The sequence below is a fragment of the Mobula birostris genome, chromosome 7 (genome assembly GCF_030028105.1).
Source record: "Mobula birostris isolate sMobBir1 chromosome 7, sMobBir1.hap1, whole genome shotgun sequence".
NCBI classification, from domain to species: domain Eukaryota; kingdom Metazoa; phylum Chordata; class Chondrichthyes; order Myliobatiformes; family Myliobatidae; genus Mobula; species Mobula birostris.
The window spans coordinates 54,906,655-54,931,304 of NC_092376.1; the positions used below are offsets into that span (position 1 = coordinate 54,906,655).

Here is a 24,650-nt window from a genome sequence, read left to right on the forward strand (position 1 = left end):
TGCAGAGACATCGAGTTTAAAAAAAGGCTGTAAACGGAAAAATAAGGAGTGAGAACTTGGTGATAATAATCATAAAAAGACAGAATTGGCTGGATACATTGGAAAGATTAACAAGTTCGATTACCCAACATGTGATTGGCTCATGTATGCTGAGCTATTGGGACAGTATTTTGAAACAAGTGAAATAGCCAATGTGTCATGGTCCGGTCTGGTCTGCATTCCGGTTCACAGTCCGGTCCACAGATTCCGGACTCCGGGTCTTCCGGCTGTCCCTGGTTTCAGTTGGTTTTAACCATAAGCACCTGATGCTCATCTTGGGACTGGGAATATAAGTGGCCCTGGGATTGAGTGTGGGTGCTGGCTGGCATGGTGAATGTGGCTGGGAGAGTGAAGGGACAGGTGCTGTTTCTTCCAGTCGGAGGGGTGACCAAGTGAACTGCTGGGGTGTTGTGGGGGACAATCTGTGGGAATATTGACCGATGGCCTGTATAGGTCTGTAATAATATTTGTACTAGGTTCCTTGCAAGCTCTGATAGGATGGCAAGGAGGGAGACTGATGGTGACAGTAGTAGCACGGAGTTTGAGTGGGAAGAGGTGGGGAGAGGGACTAAGAACAGGAAGGTGAAGGGTTGGAAGAGAAAGAAAGGAGGTGGGTCTAGTGTAGGTGGAAAGTTGAGGAGAAGGGCCTGAGGGCAAAATTGCTAAATGTAGTGGTAAGATTTGAAGGGGAAGGGGGAGTAAAGAAAATCAATCTGCTTAAGCTAACAAAAATCATCAGAGGGCAAGTAGGGGAAGCGAACCATGTGAGAATTTTAGGAGATGGAAACCTGCTGATAGGATGTAAAATCGAAGAGCAGATGGAGAAGGCAATGAAGGTGACCAATGTTGGGAAAGTCAAAGTGCGCAGGGTTGTAAGAGTTGGAGCACAAAACATCAATGGTTGCAAGGGGGTGATATCTGGGGTTCCCCTCAGTGTTAATATGAAGGAGCTAATGGAGAACTTGAGGGTGAGGAATGGTTCAGTGAAGAGAGTGAAAAGAATGACAAAAGGAGCAGAGAAAATGGAGACTAAACTGTTCTGGTAGAATTTGAGGATAAGGTGCCTCCAAAGGAGTTATATTTTGGATTTCTAAGATACAGTGTAAGAGAATATATACCAAAACCTATGAGGTGTTTCAATTGCCAGGAGTTTGGGCATGTGGCCAAAGTGTGCAAAGGAAAGAGAAGATGTGCAAAGTGTGGTGGGGAGCATGAATGCAGAAAATGTGGAGAGGGAGTGAGACCAAAGTGCTGTAATTGTGGAGGTAACCATTGTGTAACGTAGTGGGTATGTGAAGTGTTGAAAAAAGAGGTGGAGGTGCAGCAGATAAGGGTGAAGAAAAAAGTCTCATATGCTGAGGCAGTCAAGTTGGCAGGACAGAAGAAAATGAATGAGGGAGGATGTTGCAAAGAGCAAGCAGCAGCTAAAGAAAGGCAAGATAAGAAGAATGCATGGATAGAGAAGAAGAAATTGGTGACCTTTATAGTAGGAGTGGTAAACGCAATTTATGAGATCAAATCTAAAACTGAAAGGATTCAGATTATTGTGAAAGATGCAAAGCACCATTCAGGTATGATAGGATTAAAATGGGAAGAAGTAAACGATGAACTCAGGCTACAGTTAAGTCGAGACAGTATGTGTGGGTTGATAATACTAATAATTTTACTACTTCAATGGAATGCAAGAAGCCTGATTGCTAATGGACAAGATTTCAAGCAGTTTATGGCTCGGAGAGAAAAACCAGATACTGTGTGTATCCAGGAGACCTGGTTAAAACCTAATTTGGATTTTGTTTTATATGGTTATGTGGCAGTAAGGCGAGACAGGAGAGAGGGGGGGAAGAGGAGGATGTGCAGCTTATGTAAAGCAAGGTATTCCTTAGAATACTAGGTGTAGGAAGTGAACAAGAGTATGTGGTAGTAAAAGTATGGGCTGAAAGGAAAGAGTTGGTGATTGTGAATTATTATAATCCATACAAAAGACTAGAGTTAAACAAGCTTGAGGAGGTAGAAGGGCAGAATAGTAGTAACGTTGTTTGGTGTGGTGATTTTAATGGACATAATGTATTATGGGGGAGTGACACAACAGACATCAATGGTCAGGTAATAGAGGAGTTGTGAGATGAGAAGTATTTAGTGTGCCTAAATGATGGCATTAGGACTAGAACTGATGTTAATACGGGTAAAGAGTCTGTGCTTGATCTTACATTAGTATCAAACTCCATTGCATCAGTGTGTGATTGGTTAGTGTATCAAGAAGGAACTGTAGGGAGTGATCATTACCCAATCTGGTGCAAGATAAATATTTCTGCTTCATTGATCACAGAGAATACAGATGGGAAATGGATCCTTGAGAAAGCCAAATAGGAGAAATTTCTGGAAAAAAGTGATAGATATCTAAGTCAGGTCAGTGATGGAATGGACATAGAAACACTTGACAGCATATTAAAACAAGGTATAATATCAGCTGCTTTAGATTCCATTCCTAAAAGTAAAGGAAGAATGAAGAAGAGAATAATACCATGGTGGGATGATAATTGTAAGGAAGCAGTGAGAAATAGAAATAAGGCATTTAAACTGGTTAAAAGAACTCACAACTTCCAACATATGATTCACCACAAACAAGCTCAGGCAGTAGTAAGGAAGACAATAAGACATGCTAAAAGGATGCACTGGAGAAAGTATTGTGATTCAATTGGAAACACAACTCAAGTAGGAGAGGTGTGGGGGATGATAAAAAGGATGGGAGGGGACAGGAGAGAGTGGAGGTACCCAGTTCTGGTTGGTGGAAATGTGACTGCAGTAACAAATAAGGAAAAGGCAGGGTTGTTGGCAAACACTTTTGTTATGGTACATAGTTCCAATAATTTGTCTGAGAAGGGTAGAAGAGATAGAGAGACAACAAAAGCTGAAAATATGGAGACTTTATGTAGGAAAACTAACCTTGATGGTATGCAAGATGTCCCTTTCAGCATGGGAGAATTAAGAAAGGCACTAGATAAAACAGGAAAGACTGCGCCAGGTAAAGATGAAGAATGTTATAGTATGATAAGACACTTGAGTGAAGGAAGTCTGGAGAAACCACTGCTTCTGTATAACAAAGTCTGGGATGAAGGGAGAATACCAGGGAGCTGGAAAGAGGCAATAATTATTCCAATAAGGAAACCTGGAAAAGATGCCAGCAGGCCAGGAAACTACAGGCCAATTGCCTTGATGTCACATGTATGTAAACTTATGGAACGTATGATAAATGAGAGGTTAGTGTACTTGGAAAGTAGAGGTATGGTGGCTACGTATCAAAGTGGGTTCAGGAAAGGAAGGAATACTACGGATCCAGTGTTGTGTCTAGAGGACGAAATAAGAAAAGCTCAAGTAAATAAAGAGACAATGTTTGCTGCTTTTGATGTTGAGAAAGCTTATGATGTGTTATGGAAACAGGGACTCCCAATCAAGCTGCATTTAATGGGAATTGTGGGGTTGGGGCACACTCTTCAATTGGGTTAAGGACTTTCTAAACGGGAGAACTATTCAGATGAAGATAGGATCAGAGCTATCAAGCCAGTATATTGTAGAAAATGGGACACCTCGGGAGTGTAGTGAGTCCAACTTTATTCTCCATTTTGATTAATGATATATTCGTAAATATTCCAACGGAAATGGGGAGGTCATTGTTTGCAGATGACGGGGCTTTGTGGAAAAGAGGGAGAAATATTGAACAATGGGAATTCTGCAGATGCTTGAAATTCAAGCAACACACATCAAAGTTGCTGGTGAACGCAGCAGGCCAGGCAGCATCTCTAGGAAGAGGTACAGTCGACATTTCAGGCCGAGACCCTTCGTCAGGACTAACTGAAGGAAGAGTTAGTAAGAGATTTGAAATCTCTTAGTCCTGACGGAGGGTCTCGGCCTGAAACGTCGACCGTACCTCTTCCTAGGGATGCTGCCTGGCCAGAAATATTGAACATAGTTACGGAAATGCAAGATGGAATTAATCAAGTTGAAGAGTCGGGGGACAACGTGGGGTGTTAAATTTTCAGTGGAGAAGACAAAAGCCATGTTCTTTACAAGGAAAAAGCTCAGGGGACTTAATTTGAATCTGTATGGAAGTAACCTGGAGAGAGTTGAAAGTTTTCGGGAGTGCACTTTGACTTGAGATTAACATGGCGAGAACATGTTAGATATGTAGTTACTAAATGTAAAAATGTGATAAATGTCATGAGGTGTCTTGCTGGATTGGAATGGGGTGCTGATTTTGCATTACTGAAGTATATTTACGTAGCATTAATAAGATCGAGATTAGACTATGGAAGTATTGTATACGGATCAGCAGCAAAATCTGTGCTGGCAGAACTGGATATCGTGCAAGCTCGGGCTCTAAGGGTGTGCTTGGGAGTGGTTAGAACTTCCCCAGTGTGTGCACTCCAAGTTGAAGCAAATGAAATGCCGTTGGGGCTGCGGCGTAAACAGCTGGAGGCCAATTACTGGATTAACTTAAGGGGGCATGGTGATAGCCATCCTACAAAAAGGATGTTGCAGACATGCTGGGAGAAGGAGAGGTCACAAAAAGAAAGTTTTGGCTGGACAGGAGAGCAAACAGCAAAAGATATGGGTGTATACGATAAAGAGCTTTGTCCATGTGTGGTGTGGCCTGTCAGATCTTTTTGAGTATTAGAAAATCCCTCTGTAGATTTGGAATTGCTTAAGATTAAACACAGTAATAAGACGGCTGATATACTCAGTGAATATCATAGTTATAGGGAATGTAAGTATAAAGACATACAGATTTTTACAGATGGATCAAACGATCCAGAAACAGGTGCAACAGGGTCTGCAATTGCTGTGCCAAGTTATCAAGTGGAAATTAGCAAGAGAACACCTGATTGCTTGAGTGTATATGCAGTTGAAATGTTTGCCATATTGTTAGCACTAGAATGGAGTGAACAGGTTGATTGAAATAATGTGATAGATATATTAGTGAATCTGTGTCGGCCCTTGCAAGCATTAAGGTGGGTACAGCTAGAGGTCACCAGGATCTGCTTTATGAAATCCTGTTTGCAAATTCAAGACTGGCTAGACAAGGCAAAAATATCGCATTCATGTGGGTTCCAACACATTTGGATATTATGGGAAATGAGACAGCAGATAAGCTGGCAAAAACAGCAAAAAAGGATCTATAGAGGTCAATATTAAACTATCAAAATCAGAGGGGAAGAGCACAGTGTGGAGAAGGATAAATCAACAGTGGCAGCAGCATTGGGATAGAGCAATAAAAGGAAGACATTTACATTCAATTCAGAACAGAGTAGATATGGGAAGAAGTAGGGGAGTAAAGTGGAAGGAGCAAGTAATTACAGTAGACTGAGAATTGGGCACAGCAACCGTAATGGTACTCTGGCTATCATGAATAAACATCCAACAGGTTTTTGCGATCAATGTCAGGAGACTGAAACAGTAGAGCATATCTTCATGCAGGAAATTTGCACAGGAAAGACAACAAATGTTACAACAATTACGCAAAATAGGACTGGTATAGAACAGTGTTAAAGGTTTATTGGAATGTGGGGAGAGTGATCAGGGGAGGAAATGGTTGTTTAGTTATTTAAGGGCGACGGGACTGGAAAGACGGCTTTAAAATGAATGGACAATGAGGGACAATAAATCCTGAAGATGGCAGTAATGCAACAGTGTGGATGCCAACTGCCGTAAAAACTCAAGAAAGAAGAAGATGATGACTGGGTACTGGTTCGTCTCATCAGTCTCCCCTTGGAGCAACCCACTGGTGGAAGGCTAGTGCAGTCATCGAGATATGGATTTGGCTGTTCCGTAGCCCGCCGAGGTTACTGGCCGCCTTGAGTCTTGGAGCCGCCCCGAAACTAGCTCCCTTCCTGTCCCTTGCCTTGGTCGGGTAAGCCAGGCTGTTTGCTGTTACCCTGCGGTTGGGTCTGTCCCTTCCTGTCCCTTGCCTCTGTTGGGTAAGCCAGGCTGTTTGCCGTTACCCTGCAGTTGGGTCTAACCTCCCTGTCCTTGCCTCCATGGGGTGGAGTCCCTTGTCCTGCCCAGGTGTTGTCTCAAAGTACCCTTGCCCCGTCATGTCCTCGCCTAGTCTCCAAGAACCCGAGACTCATCACGTCTTCTTCCTAGTCTCCAAGAACCCGAGCCTCGTCACGTCTTCGCCTGGTCTCCAAGAACCCGAGCCTCGTCACGTCTTCGCCTGGTCTCCAAGAACCCGAGCCTCGTCACGTCTTCGCCTGGTCTCCAAGAACCCGAGCCTCGTCACTTCTTCGCCTGGTCTCCAAGAACCCGAGCCTCGTCACGTCTTCGCCTGGTCTCCAAGAACCCGAGCCTCGTCACGTCTTCGCCTGGTCTCCAAGAACCCGAGCCTCGTCACGTCTTCGCCTGGTCTCCAAGAACCCGAGCCTCGTCACGTCTTCGCCTGGTCTCCAAGAACCCGAGCCTCGTCACGTCTTCGCCTGGTCTCCAAGAACCCGAGCCTCGTCACGTCTTCGCCTGGTCTCCAAGAACCCGAGCCTCGTCACGTCTTCGCCTGGTCTCCAAGAACCCAAGCCTCGTCACGTCTTCGCCTGGTTTTGGGGTCTGAGTCCAGTCTCTGGCTCGGAGTCCATGCCCAGGCTCCTTGTTCCCAGTCCCTCGTCCTGGTCCTGCTTCCCTAGCCTAGTCTGTGTTCCTGTCCCTACTCCTAGTCTGCGTCCTGTCCCGTCATTTAGTTTTGTCCGTTCCTGTTCCTAGTACTTCAGTATCTGTGTCTTGCATTTGGGTCCGTTCCCAACGCCCCCCCTTATGACACAATGAGAAGTGAGTGCTAATTACGCTGAGTTCATTGGGTTTAAAGGCATACAGTTTACTTCAAAGTTTAACTGCTCCAACCAAACCATCAGAAATGAGTTTGGCTGCTATTGTAAAAGTAATGCAGGAACATTTAGAAACATTAGGTTTTGTAAGTGGAATCAAAAAGGAGAATCCATTTCAGCGTACATAGTTGAATTGAAGGGATTGTATGAGCATTGTCAGTTCGGTGATGGTCTTAATGGCGCATTGAGAGATCATTTAATTTGTGGAATCTTAAAACAAAGCATTCAAAAATGGCTTCTAACTTGCATTCAAAAGTGCCATTGAAATTGCTGTTTCAATGGAAACTGCAGGCAGAGATGTAATTGAATTGCCGGCAGGAATAAAAGTAAGGGTGAATAAAATTGCTGTGTCTAAGCAGAAACTGGCCTGGCGAAACAATTTGTTTTACCATTGTGGCAGGGGTTCCAATATGCCAAACAAGTGCAGTATTAAAAGCAAAACTTACAGAACATGCAACAAAGTAGGACACCTACAAAGAGCATGTCAGGCAAACAAAAATAGATGGACTGAACAGGGAAGAGAAAATGCTAATAAGTCAACTTGCACTTTCAAAAAGAGAACTAATCTGCATACTGCTGATGAAAAATGTGATAATGATAAGAGTGTAGACTTGAGATTTACAGTGTGAAAATTAGCAACAGACAAGCAATATGGCTTACACTAGAAGTGAACAGCAAGTTAATTAAATTGGAATTAGACACTGATTCAATTGTGTCAGTCATTCCACAAAATGAGTTTGAACTGCACTTGAAAGATATTAAACTGACGTCTGCAAATATCCGACTAAGAGATTATACTGGAGAAAGGATAACTCCTGTGAGAATGACATCCGTAACAGTGAAATAAAACATTGAACTAGCCACATTGAGTTTGTACTTGGTAAAAACAGAAGGACCAGAATTGTGGGGGTGAGATTGGCTGAGGCATCTACCACTTGATTAGAGATCCATCTGCAACTTGCATGCCACATTCCCTGCAATGAAGCCAATTGAAAGTGAATTAAGAAATGTACTGGATGACGTCACTACTGTCTCCATGCCAAACACCATGAACCATTGCCCAACAGAGGAAAAACAAGTGTTGGGGCCAACCTCTGTGCCTCTAGTTGGAAAGCTTCTTGGACCGAGGAAGGACCATGCTGCTCAGAGGAAATGTGAAAGTGAGGAAAGCAATGGTCCGACTACAATAGCCTTTGTAGGCAACATATCTGAGAAAGCTTCTGATATGTTAATCAGACAGTTACTTGTGAAATGTGACTTGGTTTTAAACTGGAAGAGAGTTCAAGAAACTTCATTAAAGTTACAAGCATTCACCTTTGGTGAATATGAAGAACCAGAATCTATTCTGCATGCATTAAGGTTATTGCATGAACTTCAAGTGGGAGACAAAAAGCTGCTTGTAAATGTAGATGCAAAGACCATAACCCAGCTAGATGAATGGAAGGTCAAAAATAAAGGAGTCAATGGAGATACAAAAAGAGAGGATTCATCAGATGATGCTGCGGATGAGGAAACTAAGGGGTGAGATCAGATTGCAAGGGGAGCCACAGAAGGATTAGTAAGAGAATAATCCAATGAACCAAATGCAGCTTCCCGGGATCTAGATGCACAAAGTGGAGGAATAAAAGGATGGAAGAGATGGAGAGAGAGAGAGAGAAAGAGAAAGGTGTGAAAGAGAGGACTGTGAGAAAGAAAAATTAATGGATCAAAGTAGATATAAAAAGAGAAAAGAAAGATGCCCAGAGCTGTCAGAACCATTTCCTACAGCCTCAGAGCCAATTCCTACAACCACCCCAGAGGAGGCCTCAGTACCTGAGATTGTTTTCACAGCCACTAGTCTCACCTGCCGAGTGAAGGGATCCCACAAGAGTAAGAAAGCCTCCAGAGCTAGAAAATCTTTCGGCCTGAATGGGACAATTTAAAATTTACTCTGCTGTGGATGTCTGGACCTAGCAGTTGTATTATATAATATAATGTGTTTATAGTTGAGATGCATTCACTATTGAGTTGAAGTTAAAGCTAAGCAGGGAGGAGTGGTGTGTATTTAATATTGCAGTAATATTTGAGTAATCTTGTAGATATTCATAGTTTGATTAACCATTCTTGTTTGTTTAAATAATTAATTATTAATAATTAATAATAATGAATAATTATAATAATTAATTATTATGTAAAATACATGAATTGCGTACGTCATCATGCTAAGTAATACATGCATGCCTTGCTTAATGTAAGCTCCAACTTACACCTGCATTTTGGACTCCCATGTCTTCTTTTGAACTAGTTTAAAGTTTTGAAGTGACGAAACATAACCCAAACCATCTGAACAGACCAACTTAAATGCAGAAGGACTGGATGAGAAAAGCCAAGCCAATTTGGAAGAAAGCTTGCAGTCCAATGTCTTAGCACATCATTGGAAATGTATAGCAATCTGTTCAAATATAGCTGCACTGACTTATCAGGACAGATGAAAAGCAAGCCAGTCAGAGGAAATATCAGATGGGGTGCCAAGATGAGCAACCCAGGTGCCGATGAACGCCTGAGCCATATCTGCAGCTGTCGTCAGTGCTAGAGGGATGACCTCTGGCCAGCTGGGGTATGGTCCATCATGGTAAGGAGATGTGTGAAGCCACGGAGTGGGGGAAGAGGGCCTACCAGGTCCATATTGACATGTCGCTCAGGGATCCCGAAAGGTGCCATTGGTGCCCAAACTTGATGATCAATTTTCGCCCACTGGCACTCTACAATGGCTGCATTCCAACCATGCACATCCTTTCTAAGGCCATGCCACACAAACTTTAATGAAACCAGTTTCTGTGAGGCAACCAGGCCCGGATGTGAGAGGCCGTGAATGGAGTTAAAACAGTACGCCGCCAGATTGCGGGCACTTGGGGGCAAGGGCGACTGACTGAGACATTGCACAGGAGAGAAATCCCAGCTTCCCGAATTTATTATCAGCCAACCCCAGGCCCATGACTGCCGTTCGTTAAGCCTTGGCCTCTGGGTCAGTAGCTTGTTTGGTTACTACGGCAGCGTAGTCAGCCCCAGTGTGTACAGCCTCAACAGCCGGCCATGCGAGGAAATCAGCTACGGCATTATTTTTTTTCCCTGATGTGATGTCAGTCGTGAACTCTGACATGTAGATCAAGTGGCAGAGCTGTCGTGCAGATCAATTGTCTGATTTTGGATATCGCATACACACAGGTTCCAATTGCAAGTAGCCTAGTAATAGAAACGTATTTGAAAGAAGAAGAAGTTAAAGAAGTCGTTTTGTGAACAGTCACAGGATGTTGTCATTGGTCAACAGCATTGTTCGCTGGTGCCACCTTTTGTACTCAAATTCTTAAATAAAGTCCAACACGCTATTTAATTTCCTAATTACCTGTTGTACCTTCATGTTAGTTATCAGTGATTGGTGAACAAGGACACGGAGGAGTCTTCAAACATGTACATTTCCCAATTCCTCACAATTAATATCAACGAAAATATTTCTGGATAGTTGACATATATGTTGCCATTACAAATTTGCATAGAATTGGACCAATTGTCAGAAAAATAATATGATGTTTGACCCTTGAAAATCCTCATAAGCTCTTTAAATAGCAGTTTTGGGGGTTGGGTGGGAAGGAGAGTTAAAAGCTGCAATTTGGAACCTTACACCATAATTGCACATTGTTTGATGTTGTGATTTGCCTGCTCTGCAAGAATTTGACACTCACAAGGTCATATGCAAAAACTTACTTTACAGGTACAATGTCTGGCTCACCATAATTACCATATGAATGTGCACACACCATAGAAACACCATTAAAGCTCATTTTCTCCCCATAAGGCACCTGAATGTAATGCCAAAAACACAAAGCATCTTCCTACTCTGAGGTAATCTTTCACTGTATTTCTGAAGATTTTCCTGAATGTGCTTTTCTTTAGTCTTCTGCAGTTTTGTTTCTGTGCATTTATTTACATTAATGCATAAAATGGTTTTGCACTTGAAGTAGAACATGCAAAACAAAACTCTCAGTCAGAGAAACTGACAGCAATTTCTATTTCCACAGAACAAACCACTTGTTTAGTCAGATTGTGTAGGCTTCATTAATTCCCAATCAGCTCAGTTACCAAGGCAGATGTCTACTGCATGACTCTTCTGCTATTCATCTCAATCCTCCACAATCAGAAGTACAGCCAGTGAGACATTCACAAGCTCTGCTGGGCAGACTCAGTTACAGTTACCTAAGTTATTGACAAGTGGGATGTGGGTAATTTTAACGGGGTCATTAATTATGTGGCACCTGCTTTATGTCATTATGCTCATCTAGCAGGGTGGTTTAGATTTCAAATCAGCCCAGGCTATTAAGAATATTTACGTGTCCTTAATGACCCTGGGTCCACTAGGCATGTATATACTTCATATCGCAAGTATGTTCCCAGCTCATCTTTATAATCTACTGGATAATTAGTAACATATGAATGCCATTGTTCATCAGCTTAAATGCAAATCTTCCGTTTCAGATTATTTACTTTTTATTGCAGATTCAGTTTTTCTTTAATCTGCAGGAAGAAACAGAAGAAAGAAAACAGGTTTATTCCCAAATGAAAAATAACTATTTGTATTCAGAGGAAATATTGCAGGTTTTAAAATACTGGAAGCATTGAAAGTTTCATACAGTAACGTATCTCCATCAACTTAAAAGCAAAATCTAAGCAGTAGACTAAGTTAAAAACTGTAGATGTCTGCTTTAAGGGAGAATATAATTTATGTACAGGCACCAATGATTTTATGACAAAATTCTACATGTAACATTAAATTGACTGTAATATTTCATCCAAACCTTTCCAGTAATTCATCTCCCTGAAAGGAAAACAGCTTTCAGCAGTTCTAGCCCCATTCAGGCATCAACATACTTTAAACTTTCCTGTTCCCAACATATAATGGAATATTACATGCTGGATTTGCCTGAGTAATAGAATCCTTGCCTCTGTCAGAAAAGAGCTTTTAAACCACTAATCTGAAGATTTATACAACAATTCACAAAACCAAGGATGTAATGCAGAGGCTTTATAAGGCACTAGTGAGGCCTCACTTGGAGTATCGTGAGCAGTTTTGTGCCCTTTATCTAAGAATGTGCTGACATTGGAGAGGATTCAGAGAGGAATCACAAAAATGGTTTCTGGGAATGAAAGGGTTAGCGTACAAGGAGTGTTTGATGGCTCTGGGTCTGTATTCAATGCAATTTAGAAGAATGAGGGACGATCTCATTGAAACCTATTGAATGTTGAAAGGGCTAGAAAGAGTTTATGTGGAAAGGATGGTTCCTATAGTGGGGGAGATTAGGACCGGAGGGCACAGCCTCAGAATAGAGGGAAAGAGATTTAAAACAGAGTTTAGGAGGAATTTCTTTAGCCAGAGGGTGGTGAATCTGTGGTATTCATTGCCACAGATGGCTGTGGAGACCAAGTCATTGGGTGTATTTAAGACAGCGGTTGATGGGTGCTTGATTAGTCAGGGTGTGAAAGGTTAAGGGGAGAAGGCAGGACAATGGGGTTGAAAGGGAAAATGGATCAGCCATGATGGAATGGGGGAGCAGACTGAATGGGCCAAATGGCCTAACTCTGCTCTTATGTCTTATGGTCTAATTTAGGCCATTGTTCAGTGAGAGAGTGTTGCACCATCACAGGTGCTGATTTTCAGATAAGATGCTAAATGGAAAACCTGCTTACTATGTCAGGGATGTAAAAGAGATTCTATACACTTTGCATGTATGTTCTCTATAACTAGTTTCAAGTTAAATAATCAATTAAAAAGGGCACATAACAGTCAAGCTACGGTAGTTTCCTTTGTTCAAGTAAAATGTTGATATCTTGGCGTAATCTAATGAAATTAAATATTAACTTCAGGGCAATATCCTGACTCCTTTTCCTACTATTTAGGGAAAAAGAAATGATAGAATGAACACACTAGGCATTTAGCCAGAGCATATACAAAGAAATTTGATTAGCTTCTGTGAAGCTCATAAAGTAAATTACTTTGCATTATATTTTTGGCCTCTAGCTATTTGAGACTCTAGACAATCTGCTGCTATTTAGCATCAAACAGAATACTGAGGGAGGGATATTACAGCCCAAAGAGTTTCTGGAATTTTCCTGGATTATAAGATGACTTGGACACAGTATATGAGCCTGGCCTGCACAAGCAAGCACCTCCCACTCAACAGGAGTCACCTGCCACTCGCTTCTAACTCATCACCTGCAGCCTATTTAAACCCTGCTCTCATCCACAGTCCTTGTTCATCCATCAAACCAGCCAGCCTCAACCAGTTTCTCCTAGCCTCCAATTACGTATCTTGCTTTCTCTTGCTTTATGACTTCTAGTGGCTTGTTGGTTTACAGTTTATCATTAAAGTGATATCTCACCGCTAAATCATCTTCACTACTTTGCATTTGGGTCAAGCCTCCTCTACATGTCCTGACACGATAAACTTTATGAAAACAGAACTAATTTTGGATGTTCCCTTATATGAAGTGGTTTATATCCTCAATATATGACTGTGCAGTCATAAATTTTATAATGTTAATTTAATGTGCATTAATAGCTTTACTTATTTTAAATTCAGACTTTCTATTTGCATATTTGATTGTCTTTTCCACCAGTTGTCCACCAATATTCTGTCATTCTCCTCTCCTTTGATGAAGCCATTTATTTCTTCCAGGTACACAGTTTTATGCCTGTTATTTCTTTGTAGCATGATAACTATACTAATATGCTTCCAGATGGTTTTGACAGACTGCATGATTACCGGAGGCATTGGATCCAAGCTATATCAGAAAAAGATCATGCAATGGTATCCAGGTTAATTTTCATTTGTGAGCCTGGAGGCTTTATGAATAATTGCTACACTCCAGCTCCATCTCCGCTAACTTGTCCAAGAGAAGAGATTGAAGCTTGGGCTCGTTCCTGTCTAAGAGGCCTAAATATTTAGTGGGCCACCAGGGCTTCCAGCTTATTTATTCTTCAGTGCATTGATCTGTTCATCACAGCATACACAATTATAATAATCAAATTGAAAGACTGGTAAAATGAAAATTATATGTGGACAATTGTTCCCCTTGAACCTTATTGTCCCAGGCTGCTTAGGTAGATCCCCCCAAGAATAGCCTAAACTGGATCTCTCTATTTTCTCCTGTAAGATCAAAATTCTGTTTGTCTTCTGTAGCTCACTAACTCGGCATATTACCTGAACACAAATTGAAAATCAAGGAGTTGTGCTGAGCTCCTCCAGCAGATTGTTTGCTGCTCTAGCATCTGCAGGCTCTCATGTTTTAAACATCAGGTATTGCATAGTTGTAAAACTTTAGTATTAATTACATCATTACAGCTGGATGATGGAAAAGACTTAGCTGTAGCACATATGTCTGGAATGGTTGCTGTACTCTGCTATCAATGTCAATGAAACAATATTTCAGAAGGAGAATATTTAGTTGAGGTTGGACTTCTCTGTTGATATTATCAACATCTATCCATTTTCACAAGGGAGGACACAAGGAGAAACAATTGTGATGTTTTGCCTAGATGATACAGAATTCATTCCAAACTAGCCGAACTCCAAAATGATAAAGTAAAGAACAGCAGGATTGTTGTTCTGGAAGGTAGTGAGAGAAAAGCCATTTTTTAAAGCTTCCCTCTGAATATCTATTGGTCTTTGACTTTTGTTTCTGCAGAATGTCAAATGCTGGAAATACTGAGCTGGTCAGACACATCAGTAAGAGAGAACGTGATCAACCTGAAACATCAGCTGTTTCTCGCAAACGTTAACAACAGGAAATCTGCAGATGCTGGAAATTCAAGCAACACACATAAAAGTTGCTGGTGAACGCAGCAGGCCAGGCAGCATCTCTAGGAAGAGGTAGATAATCCCTTACTCACTCTTCCTTCAATTAGTCCTGACGAAGGGTCTCGGCCTGAAACGTCGACTGCACCTCTTCCTAGAGATGCTGCCTGGCCTGCTGCGTTCACCAGCAACTTTTATGTGTCTCGCAAATGTTGTTTTGTTTCTGAATCTCTCCTGCATTATTTGTTTTTGATCCAGTTGACCATTCTTTAGTTTTGGTTCAGCACTGAGACTGGAAGAGTGGGAAGTGTAGCTAATTCAGAATTTGAGAGATCTCTTGATAGCACGTGGAAACACATGCATAGAATAAAAGCACAATTTTGCAAATCAATGCTGTTTCTTTACACACTCTCACAATTAAGCTGAAATTGAACATATCAACATAGAGAATTACCAAACTTAAGGCACAGATTATAGGAGGTGTAAATTAACTTTCAATAAACTTGCTCTGGGACTTTGCCCCACTTACTTAGTTTTTCATTGCGAGCCCCTATTTAAAGTCATTCATTCTTTTGATTATTATATTGAGAACATGGGCATGTTTTAGAAGTTATTAGATACTAGGTCTACTTGTGTCTAGCTATTGCATCAGCATTGTCCTCCTCATTGGTCAGCTTAGCTCTGATTGTAATGTAGAGCTCAGAGACTGCTAGAGCTCAGATGCCAGAGCAAATTTGATTGAAAAGGTAATTGTAGATAAATTGATCATTAATTTTTCTTTATACTTATGTTTTAGTTAATTGTTATTGCTTCTAAGTATTCTAAATGAAATTATTATTAATTATTTATATCATTTTAAAATGGTTTTAAATGTTAATTTTTGTCAGAGATACTTAAAGAAAGGTCAATTATATTCTATTAATACCCAGAGTTCAAGCAATCTATCTCCTGAATATATTCAGTGACTGTGACCTCTTAGTCAGTGCTCATGACCTGTCCCAGGAAGCAATATGGCCTTGGCAGGTAGGGCTCCAGCTTGCATAATACTGATGGACAGTGAACAGAGCCACAGGGATAGAAGTGAGGGAAATGGAAGGGGGACAAAATGCTTGGGCTCAGTAAAGATGCTTAAGACAAGGTATTGATAGTGAACATCAATGGAATTGATATATGGTGTGTTATATTTTTGAAGGGATTTGAAATCAAATCACTACTGATGAGTCGTGTTAAGATGCCTTAAATTCACTTCCAGCTCTAATAATGAGAAATTAATCTTCCCAAACCCATTGAGAATTTTTTTAATCTAAGGAAAAATAACTAAACAGTTGTAACCTGTTATTTAGCTGGGCTGATTTGTGAAAGGTCTTATATCTGTGCTTATGCAGAAAGGATGCCACAGTAGTATAACGGTAGTGCATCACTATTACCGCTCAGAGAATCGGAGTTCAAAGTTCAATCCCGCTGTCCTCTGTAAGAAGTTTCATACATCCTCCCTGTGGAATGCTTGGGTTTTCTCCAAGTGCTCTGGTTTCCTCCCACAGTCCAAAGACATATCAGGTAGTTAATTGGCAGTGAAAAATAATTCATGGTGATGTTGCCAGGGTTGTCAGAATATTACTGTGAAAAAGAAGTTGAAGATCCTGGAGTGGTGTTCTTTGGAATAGAGGAGGATGAGAGGAGGATGAGGGGAGGATTATTTGAAGAGCTCTGTCAGAGTAATTGAGAAGGATATATTTTCCTTCAGCAGAGAGGTTTCTGTCATTGGTACACTGATCAGTAAAGAGAAATAATAAACAGAGTGGGTGTTTGAAAGCATTTCCTGAACGGACAGTATTGGCAGAAATCATCCTTGCACTTAAGCAGTAGTTCAAAGAAGGACCATGACAACAAGGCCAAGTTCAGTTACGAACAAGAGAAAATCTGCAGGTGCTGGAAATCCAAGCAATGCACAAAAAGTGCTGGAGGAACTCAGCAGGCCAGGCAGCATCTATGGAAAAAAGCACAGCCGCCATTTCAGGCCGAAACCCAGGACAGGAGAAAAAAAGCTGAGGAGCAGATTTGAAAGCTGGCGGGAGGGGAGAGAGAAACGCCAGGTGATACGTGAAACTTGGAGGGGGAGGCAAAGAGCTAGGAAGTTGATTGGTGAAAGAGACAGAAGGCCATGGAAGAAAGAATAAAGTGGGGGAGGAGCACCAGAAGGAGGCAATGGGCAGGCAGGGAGATAACATGAGAGAGGGAAAGGGGATGGAAAATCGTGATGTGGGGTGGTGGGGTGGGGTATTACTGGAAGTTTGAGAAATCGATGTTCATGCCATCAGTTTGGAGGCTACCCAAACAGAATATAAGATGTTGTTCCTCCAACCTAAGTGTGGCCTTATCACAACAGCAGAGGAGGCCATGGATGGGCATATCAGAATGGGAATGGGAAGTGGAATGAAAATGGGTGTTAATTATCATTCAACTGTACACATGTAAACCATCAAACAAATCAATGTTCCTCCACACCAAGGTGCACAACACAGGACCTATAACCCACACATACACATAACACATAACGTAATGTTACAACAAATAACAAATAAAAAGAAGCATTTTTTTACATTATGAGAACACTCAGTCCTCTTTTTATTGTCATTTAGAAATGCATACATGCATTAAGAGATGATACAATGTTTCTCCGGAGTGATATCACAGAAAACAGGACAAACCAAAGACTAACACTGACAGAACCACATAATTATAACATATAGTTACAGCAGTGCAAAACAATACCATAATTTGATGAAGAACAAACCATGGGCATGGTAAATAAAGTCTCAAAAGTCCCGGAGTCGATCGACTCCTGAGTCCCCGATAGCAGGCGGCAAAAGGGAGAAACTCCCTGCCATAAACCTCCAGGCACCATCAACTTGCTAACGCCTTAGAAGCAGCCGACACTAAGTCCATCCGTCCGAAAACTTCGAGCTTCCGACCAGCCGCTCCGATACAGCCTCCCGAGCACTATCCTCTGCCAAGCACCTTCGACCTCTCCTCGGCCGCTGAAAGAGGCAAAGCCAAGGATTTTGGGGCCTGCAGCTCCAGAGATTCCAGTTACCACACAGTAGCAGCGGCAGCTTGTAACATTTACGACACAAGTTAGAAAGTAAAACGCATAGTACTACTGGCACTTCATGCATGTTGAGGCCTGGTTGGTGGCGGGGAGTTCAGTAATCTTACGGCCTGAACAAAGGAGCTGCTTCCCATTCAAACAGTTCTTGTCCTAAAGCCATGGTACCTGCGGCCGAACGTGGGCTCAAAGGGATTGCTGGCCCCCAAAGAGATGGGAGGATCACTGACATTGCTAAGGACCCTGGTTACCACACTGCCCATCCACTTCAAGGTTCAACATGTTGTGTACTCAGAAATGCTTAAGTCTCAAGTCTCTGATGTTTGGTCTGAACAACAGCTGAACCTCTTGAACATGTCTGCATGCTTTTATGCATTGAGTTGCCGCCACATGAATAGCTGATTAGATACCTGCTCTGGAAAAACATCTCAGATGGGCGAAAGAGAGACCCCGACGATCCTCTCGGCAGCTCTCACAATCCTTTGTAGGAACTTGCGGTCAGATGCCAGACAGTGACGCTGCCGGTAGGATGCTGAAAAAAATAGGTTAGAATGTGAGGGTAACCTCACTTGCCTCAGTCTTCTCAGGAAGTGGAGACACTGCTGTGCTCATGTTGGCACTTGTCCCAATGCTAGCAGACTAAGTTGCACTCATTTGTCTGCATACACACAACGGGCTGAAGAGATTTCATTTGTGTGGTAAAGTTCCCAGCTTGAAACCCAAACCTTCATTTCCTTGCCAGGTTGCATTGACTTGTCTATTCTAGAGGTACGTAATTTGGTGAGTCAGTGCTTAGAAAGGAATGGTTATTTTGTGATACTGAGATACTTAGAAGCTTTTAAATTCTGATAGCTTTGACAGCTTGTTCAGCCTTGGGGTGTGGCTTGCTGGTTGTCAAAGTGGTTTATGAGCAGGCAATGCTGTACTACACACACAAAATGCTGGAGGAACTCAGCAGGCCAGGCAGCATCGATGGAAAAAAGTACAGTTCAAGGTTCAACATGTTGTGCATTCAGAGATGTTTAAGTCTCATCTCTCCGATATTTGGCCTGAACAACAGAGGAACCTCTTAAACCTCTCTGCGTGCTTTTATGCATTGAGTTGCTGCCAGTTGCTGATTAGATATTTGCATTAACAAGCAGGTGTATAGGTGTGCCTAATAATGTGGCCACCGAGTGTACGTTACAATTAAACCTGCATCTACCACTTCTGTTGGCAGCACCTTCTGCACTCACAACTCCTTCTGAGTGTAGTTCCCTCTCAGATCCCCCTTAAATATTTCATCTTTCATCCTAAACCTATGATCTCGAGTTGTAGTTTCACCCAGCCTGAGGGGAAAAGCCCTGCATGTCTTCACCTTATCGATACCTTTCATCATTTTGGGCATCTTCTGCCATCTCTAATGGGATCCCACTTTCTGCTTTCTGCAGAGTTCGCCGCCTAAGTGACTCCCTTTTTCATTCGTCTCTCCCCACTGATCTCCCTCCTGGCACTTATTCTTGCAAGCAGAACAAGTGCTACACCCGCCTCTACACCTCCTCCCTCACCACCATTCAGGGCCCCAAACAGTCCTTCCAGGTGAGGCAACACTTCACCTGTCAGTCTGTTAGGTGTTATCTACTGTAGGCAGTGCTCCCACTGTGGCCCCCTGCATGTTGGTGAGACCCGATTCAGATTAGGTGACCACTTCGCTGAGCACCAACACTCCAACAGTCAGGAAAAGCGGGATCTCCCAGCGGCCACCCACCTTGATTCCACTTCCCATTCCCATTCTGGCATGTCAGTCCATGGCCTCCTCTACTGTCGCAATGAGGCCACACTCAGGTTGAAGGAGCATCATCTTATATTCTGTCTGTGTAGCCTCCAACCTGATGGCATGAACATTAATCTCTCAAACTTCTGGTAATGCCCCCTCCCCCCCCTTCACCATTCCCCATTCCCCATTCCCATTTCCCTCTCACCTTCTCTCCTTACCTGCCCATCGCCTCCTCTGGTTCTCCTTCCCTTTCTTCCCTGGCCTTCTCTCCTCTCCTGTCAGATTCCCCCTTCTCCAGCCCTGTATATCCTTCACCAATCAACATCCCAGCTCTCTACTTCACCCCCTCCCCTCCCTGTTTCACCTATCACCTTGTGTTTCTTCCTCTCCTCCCCCCACCTTCTTATCCTGACTACTCATCTATTTCTCTCCAGTCCCGATGGAGGGTCCCGGCCTGAAATGTTGACTGTACTCTTTTCCATAGAAGCAGCCTGGCCTGCTGAGTTCCTCCAGCATTTTATGTTGCTTTAACGGATTGGGAGGCAGATTTTGAAAACCTGCAAAAACAACTGGGTTGTTATCATGGGGTGACTTTAACTTTCCTAATATTTAGACCTTAAGACCAAAAGACATAGAAGCAGAATCGGGCCATTCAGCCCATCGAGTCTGTAATGCAAAAGATTTAGATGAGGCAGAATTTGTTTAGCATTTCCAAGGAGGATTCCTGACTCAATATTGGAGACAGGCCGACTAGAGGGGAGGACTTGCTGGATCTGGTGCTGGTTAGTAAACCAGGTCAGGTGTCAGATCTCTCAGTGGGTGAGTATTTCAAAGACAAAGACAGCAGCTCTCCGATCTTTATCATAGCCTTGGAGAAGGATAGGAGGAGAGGGTACAGGAAAGCATTTAAATGGAGGAAGGGGAATTATGATGCGATTAAACAGAAACTTGGGGGCATAAGTTAAGAACGGATATGTTCTGGGAAAAGCACAAAGGAAATGTGGAGGCTGCTTAGGGAGCACTTCCATGGGGTCCTGGATAGGTTTGTCCAGGGAAAGAATGGTAGGGTGAAGGAACCATGGTTGACAAGAGCTGTGGAACATCTAGTCAAGAGGAAGAAAGAAGCTTACTTAAGATTTAGGAAGCAAGGATCAGACTAGGTGCCAGGAAGGAGCTAACGAATGGACTTAGGAGAACTTGAAGGGGAGATGAGAAGCCCTTGGTGAATTGGATTAAAGAAAACCCAAGGTTTGAAGAACAGTCAGATGACAAGGGTGAGGGTAGGACTGATCAGGGATAGACGAGGAAACACAATCCTGGAATTGGAGGAAGTACTGTAGGTAAAGTCCTTAATGAATACATTGCTTCAGTGTTCACCAGTGAGAGGCACCTTGACATTTGTGGGAACAACTGTCTATTGTCCCCATTTATTTTTCTCTATATTCAATGGAATTTGAAACTTATTTGTTTTAAATTTGAGGATTCACTCATAAAGCTCTCAAAAAAACTGTTTACCTTTCTTATGAAAGCATTCCCTTTCCCCCTCTTTTCAGGCCGTAGTGTAGGCACTGCAAACCCTGGTAACCATTTCCCACAACAGGTGCACACAGGATCGAGCATCTGGGTGACTTGCCGGTGGATTTTTTGACTGCTGTGGAGCTAAAGACATCTTCTGCCTCCTGGGAACTCATTTCACAGCAATGTCATTGTATCTGAATGTTTGAGTTAAGTGCCCTTGGTTTGCCAATGTTTTTATTTAAATATGTTGCCAGGTGTCTGCTGTTCTGACTGGTGAATTGTTTAGGCTACAAACAACTTTCCAAAACAGAATTCTGCCTTAACCTAGGGAGGGCCCGTATCATGAATATGTATCATTTGGACATGGGATAGATTTGCATGCATGATACCTCGGTGTTAAAGACAAACATATTAAGAAGGATTGATTGCTCTTCCAGATTAAACTGAATTTTAATCCCATATTTTAGGTTTGATATTGTTCCCAGTATCTTCCTTGGCAAATTTTCCATTATATGCTCCAAAGACATGAACATAAACTAAAAATGTGAAAATTGTTTTCAAAGATCCACATTGAATTCTGTTGTCAAAAGGTAAACCTGTCTTTTCCCAATTCACATTCTAGAAATTGGCCTAACTTTAACGTCTTTTTAAAGCTTAGTTTACCTTACATTTTGTTCACAGCAGCAAATGACTGGGTAGAGAAAACTGGTTGAAATGCTTTTAATTTATGACAGCATCTGACGAAACTATTTTCTAAATCTTTTAAGTGGAAAATTGTTCAAAACATTCCAAAAAATTGATATAATTATCAGCTCCAGCTCATGGACTTCCCTGGTTTCTCCAATTTCAAATCATCTCCAGCCTTATTCTTTGATACCAACTGATATTAAATCTGATATTTTGATTCACTGGCCCTCCTCACTCAGTTTTCATTTTCTATGTTAGACCTGCTGAACTTGCTCTTCCCCTCGCTCACAGTTTCTTTCTAGCCTCTAAAATTACCAGCTATCAATCTATGCAAGGGCCAATCCTTATTGGTTACTCCAACGTCTTTCTCCTGGATCCAAGGATTTCCCAAACTTTGCTGTTCAATTTCTCCTTTCTCTCTTTTGACATTGATTCTCTTTTGATTTTGGATTAATCGCAATTCATGATGTTAAAGGAGGTTTGCAATATATCATGGTAGTTGCAGAATCTGGGAAACTTTCAATGTGCTTCATAAGCATGGAATTATTCTGAAATGAGGGTATTACTTTATGCATTCAAATGTTGTAATCAACTTGCACGTAACTGAAATAAAATGTAAGATCCCACATACAGATACTGTATTTGACATGTTTGTGTGATGTTCCAGTTAAGTTTTTATGTTATGGTGACCCCCATCCAGGTGCTTGATGAGGGACTCAGTGATTGTAATCCTGTTGAAAGCTCAGAGGAGATGGTTGGCCTCTATCATTTTAAAGAATTGTTATCGTCTGTGACTTGCATGATTCACATTTGCTGGAAGAACTCAATGAATCAGGCAGCATCTGTGGAGTAGAATGGACAGTCGATGTTTTGTGAGAAGGCCCTTCAGCAAGACTGGAAAGCAAAAGAGGAGACAGTCAGTACAAAAAAGTGGGGGAAAGAGTTGAAGCAAGAGCTGGCAGGAGATAGGTCAATCCAGGTGAGAGGTGGATGGTAGGCAGGTGAGGGAGGGAGACAGCAGGAGTGATGTAGGAAGCTGGGAGATGATAAGTGGAAGTAACAAAGAGCTGAGGAAGATGAAATCTGATAGGAGAGGACAGTTGACCATTGTATAAGGCGAAGGAGTTGAGGAGGGGAACTGGAATGGGAAATGTGTGGGTGTTGGGCAGATTAAGAGAGCAGAGGAGAGGAAGAGGAAGGGATTTGGGCCGGTGGCATAAGGAGTAAAAGAAGGGACAGAGGAGAGTAGTTACCCTCTGATATATTATTAGTGATATTAGTCCTTGCAATTAATTTACAAGATTTGCTGGCGCATTTAAATCTAATTTACATGCGAATGAATAATCCTGGGATGCTTTATTAATTTAAACGTACTGTATGTTACTATTGGTGATAGTTACAATTAGCTTAAAGTGACTTTGGATGATATTCAAAAGGGAGATTGAAAGGTAATTACTAACAGTGATTACTCTGAGCTCTGTGTTAAATTAAAGGAACTCCCAACAATGGTAGAAAATTGTTAAGTACAAATGGACAGATGGTTAAAATCTATAAGCAATCTCTGTCCAATTTTTTAAAACTTCTCTTGTCAAAATTTCATGGCTTTGAGAACTGTAGCAATTGCTTGATGTCTGTAGAGGCTGCAGTAATGATGGTGCCAGGATGGCATTACCAATCTGAAAAGCCTAAATCAGTTTATTCCTACACAATGAAGAGGGGAAAATTAAACTACTAGCAATTGAGAAAATAAAGCCAGGTACTAAAAATATTCAGATATTTGTAGAGATAGCCACTCTGCTTATTACCTAGCCATTTTTTTATAGGGAGGTAACAGAATCAAAAACGAGGCAAGTTCTGGGTATGACACAAATCCTGAAGAGAGCCAAAATCCTTAACAGGGCAAAATTCTAGATTTTAATATAGAAGTTTGATACAGAGATTGTGTTTAGTCTCTCACTGAAATTTTGCATTCCAAATCCTTTCCTAAGGACCAACAAAACTACACTGCATTCTACTGGTTGTTATTTATACTTTATAGGTTGTACTTAATCTGACTTTGCTTTGTCTCTTTTAGTCCCAAAAGAAGAATCCTAGCACCTCAGATCTGATATTGACTGAATTGTCATTCCGAAAATGAGGAAAAGTAAGCAAATACTGAATTTTCCTGATGTGCCACAGCAACTTGGGAAGCCTTGGATAAGTGGAGCTGCCGATGACATTTTTGCTGAAGTTATTGCGATTTGGGGAATCCTAAGGAATTTCCCAATTTATTTTCTGTATATCAACCAATTAGTCAAGGGATACAATTCATCTGGAAAGCTAATGAGTGAGACCATTGGCAGCCCATCTTTGCCTTCTGTGAACCAGAATTATAAGTGATTGTGAGTTTGATATTTTTATCTAACATTATTGTTTTATGTATTCGTTAGCTTTCAAATTTTGATCATTAAACATCATCTGTGCATGTTCATTCCCACCTCACTGCTGAATAAGAGCATGTAATCTCTGCTTCTTCTATAAAAAGTAGTGGATACAGCCCAGTCCAACACAGGAGCAGTCCTTTAGCACATCAGTAAGAAGTTTGCCACAAGGACAGAGCATTCTTCATCAGGGACCCCCACCATCCACACCACGCTCCCTTCTCACTGCTGCCATCAAGAAGGAGCTACAGGAGCCTTAGGTGCTACACCAGCGGGTTTAGCAACAGTTATTACCCTTCATCTGTCAAACCTCTGAAACAGCTTGGATAACTTCACCTACCTCAATGCCTGATTGATTCCACAACCTATGGGCTCACTTTCAAAGACTCGTGTTCTCAATATTTATTTATCTATTTATTATTTGTTTTT

General features: G+C 41.8%; 1 protein-coding gene across 1 annotated transcript in view; it reads right to left on the reverse strand.

Annotated features, from left to right (window-relative positions):
- LOC140200212 (GRIP and coiled-coil domain-containing protein 2) overlaps positions 1-24,650 on the reverse strand; it is a 448,110-nt gene that overhangs the window by 384,807 nt on the left and 38,653 nt on the right. The window lies entirely within an intron of this gene.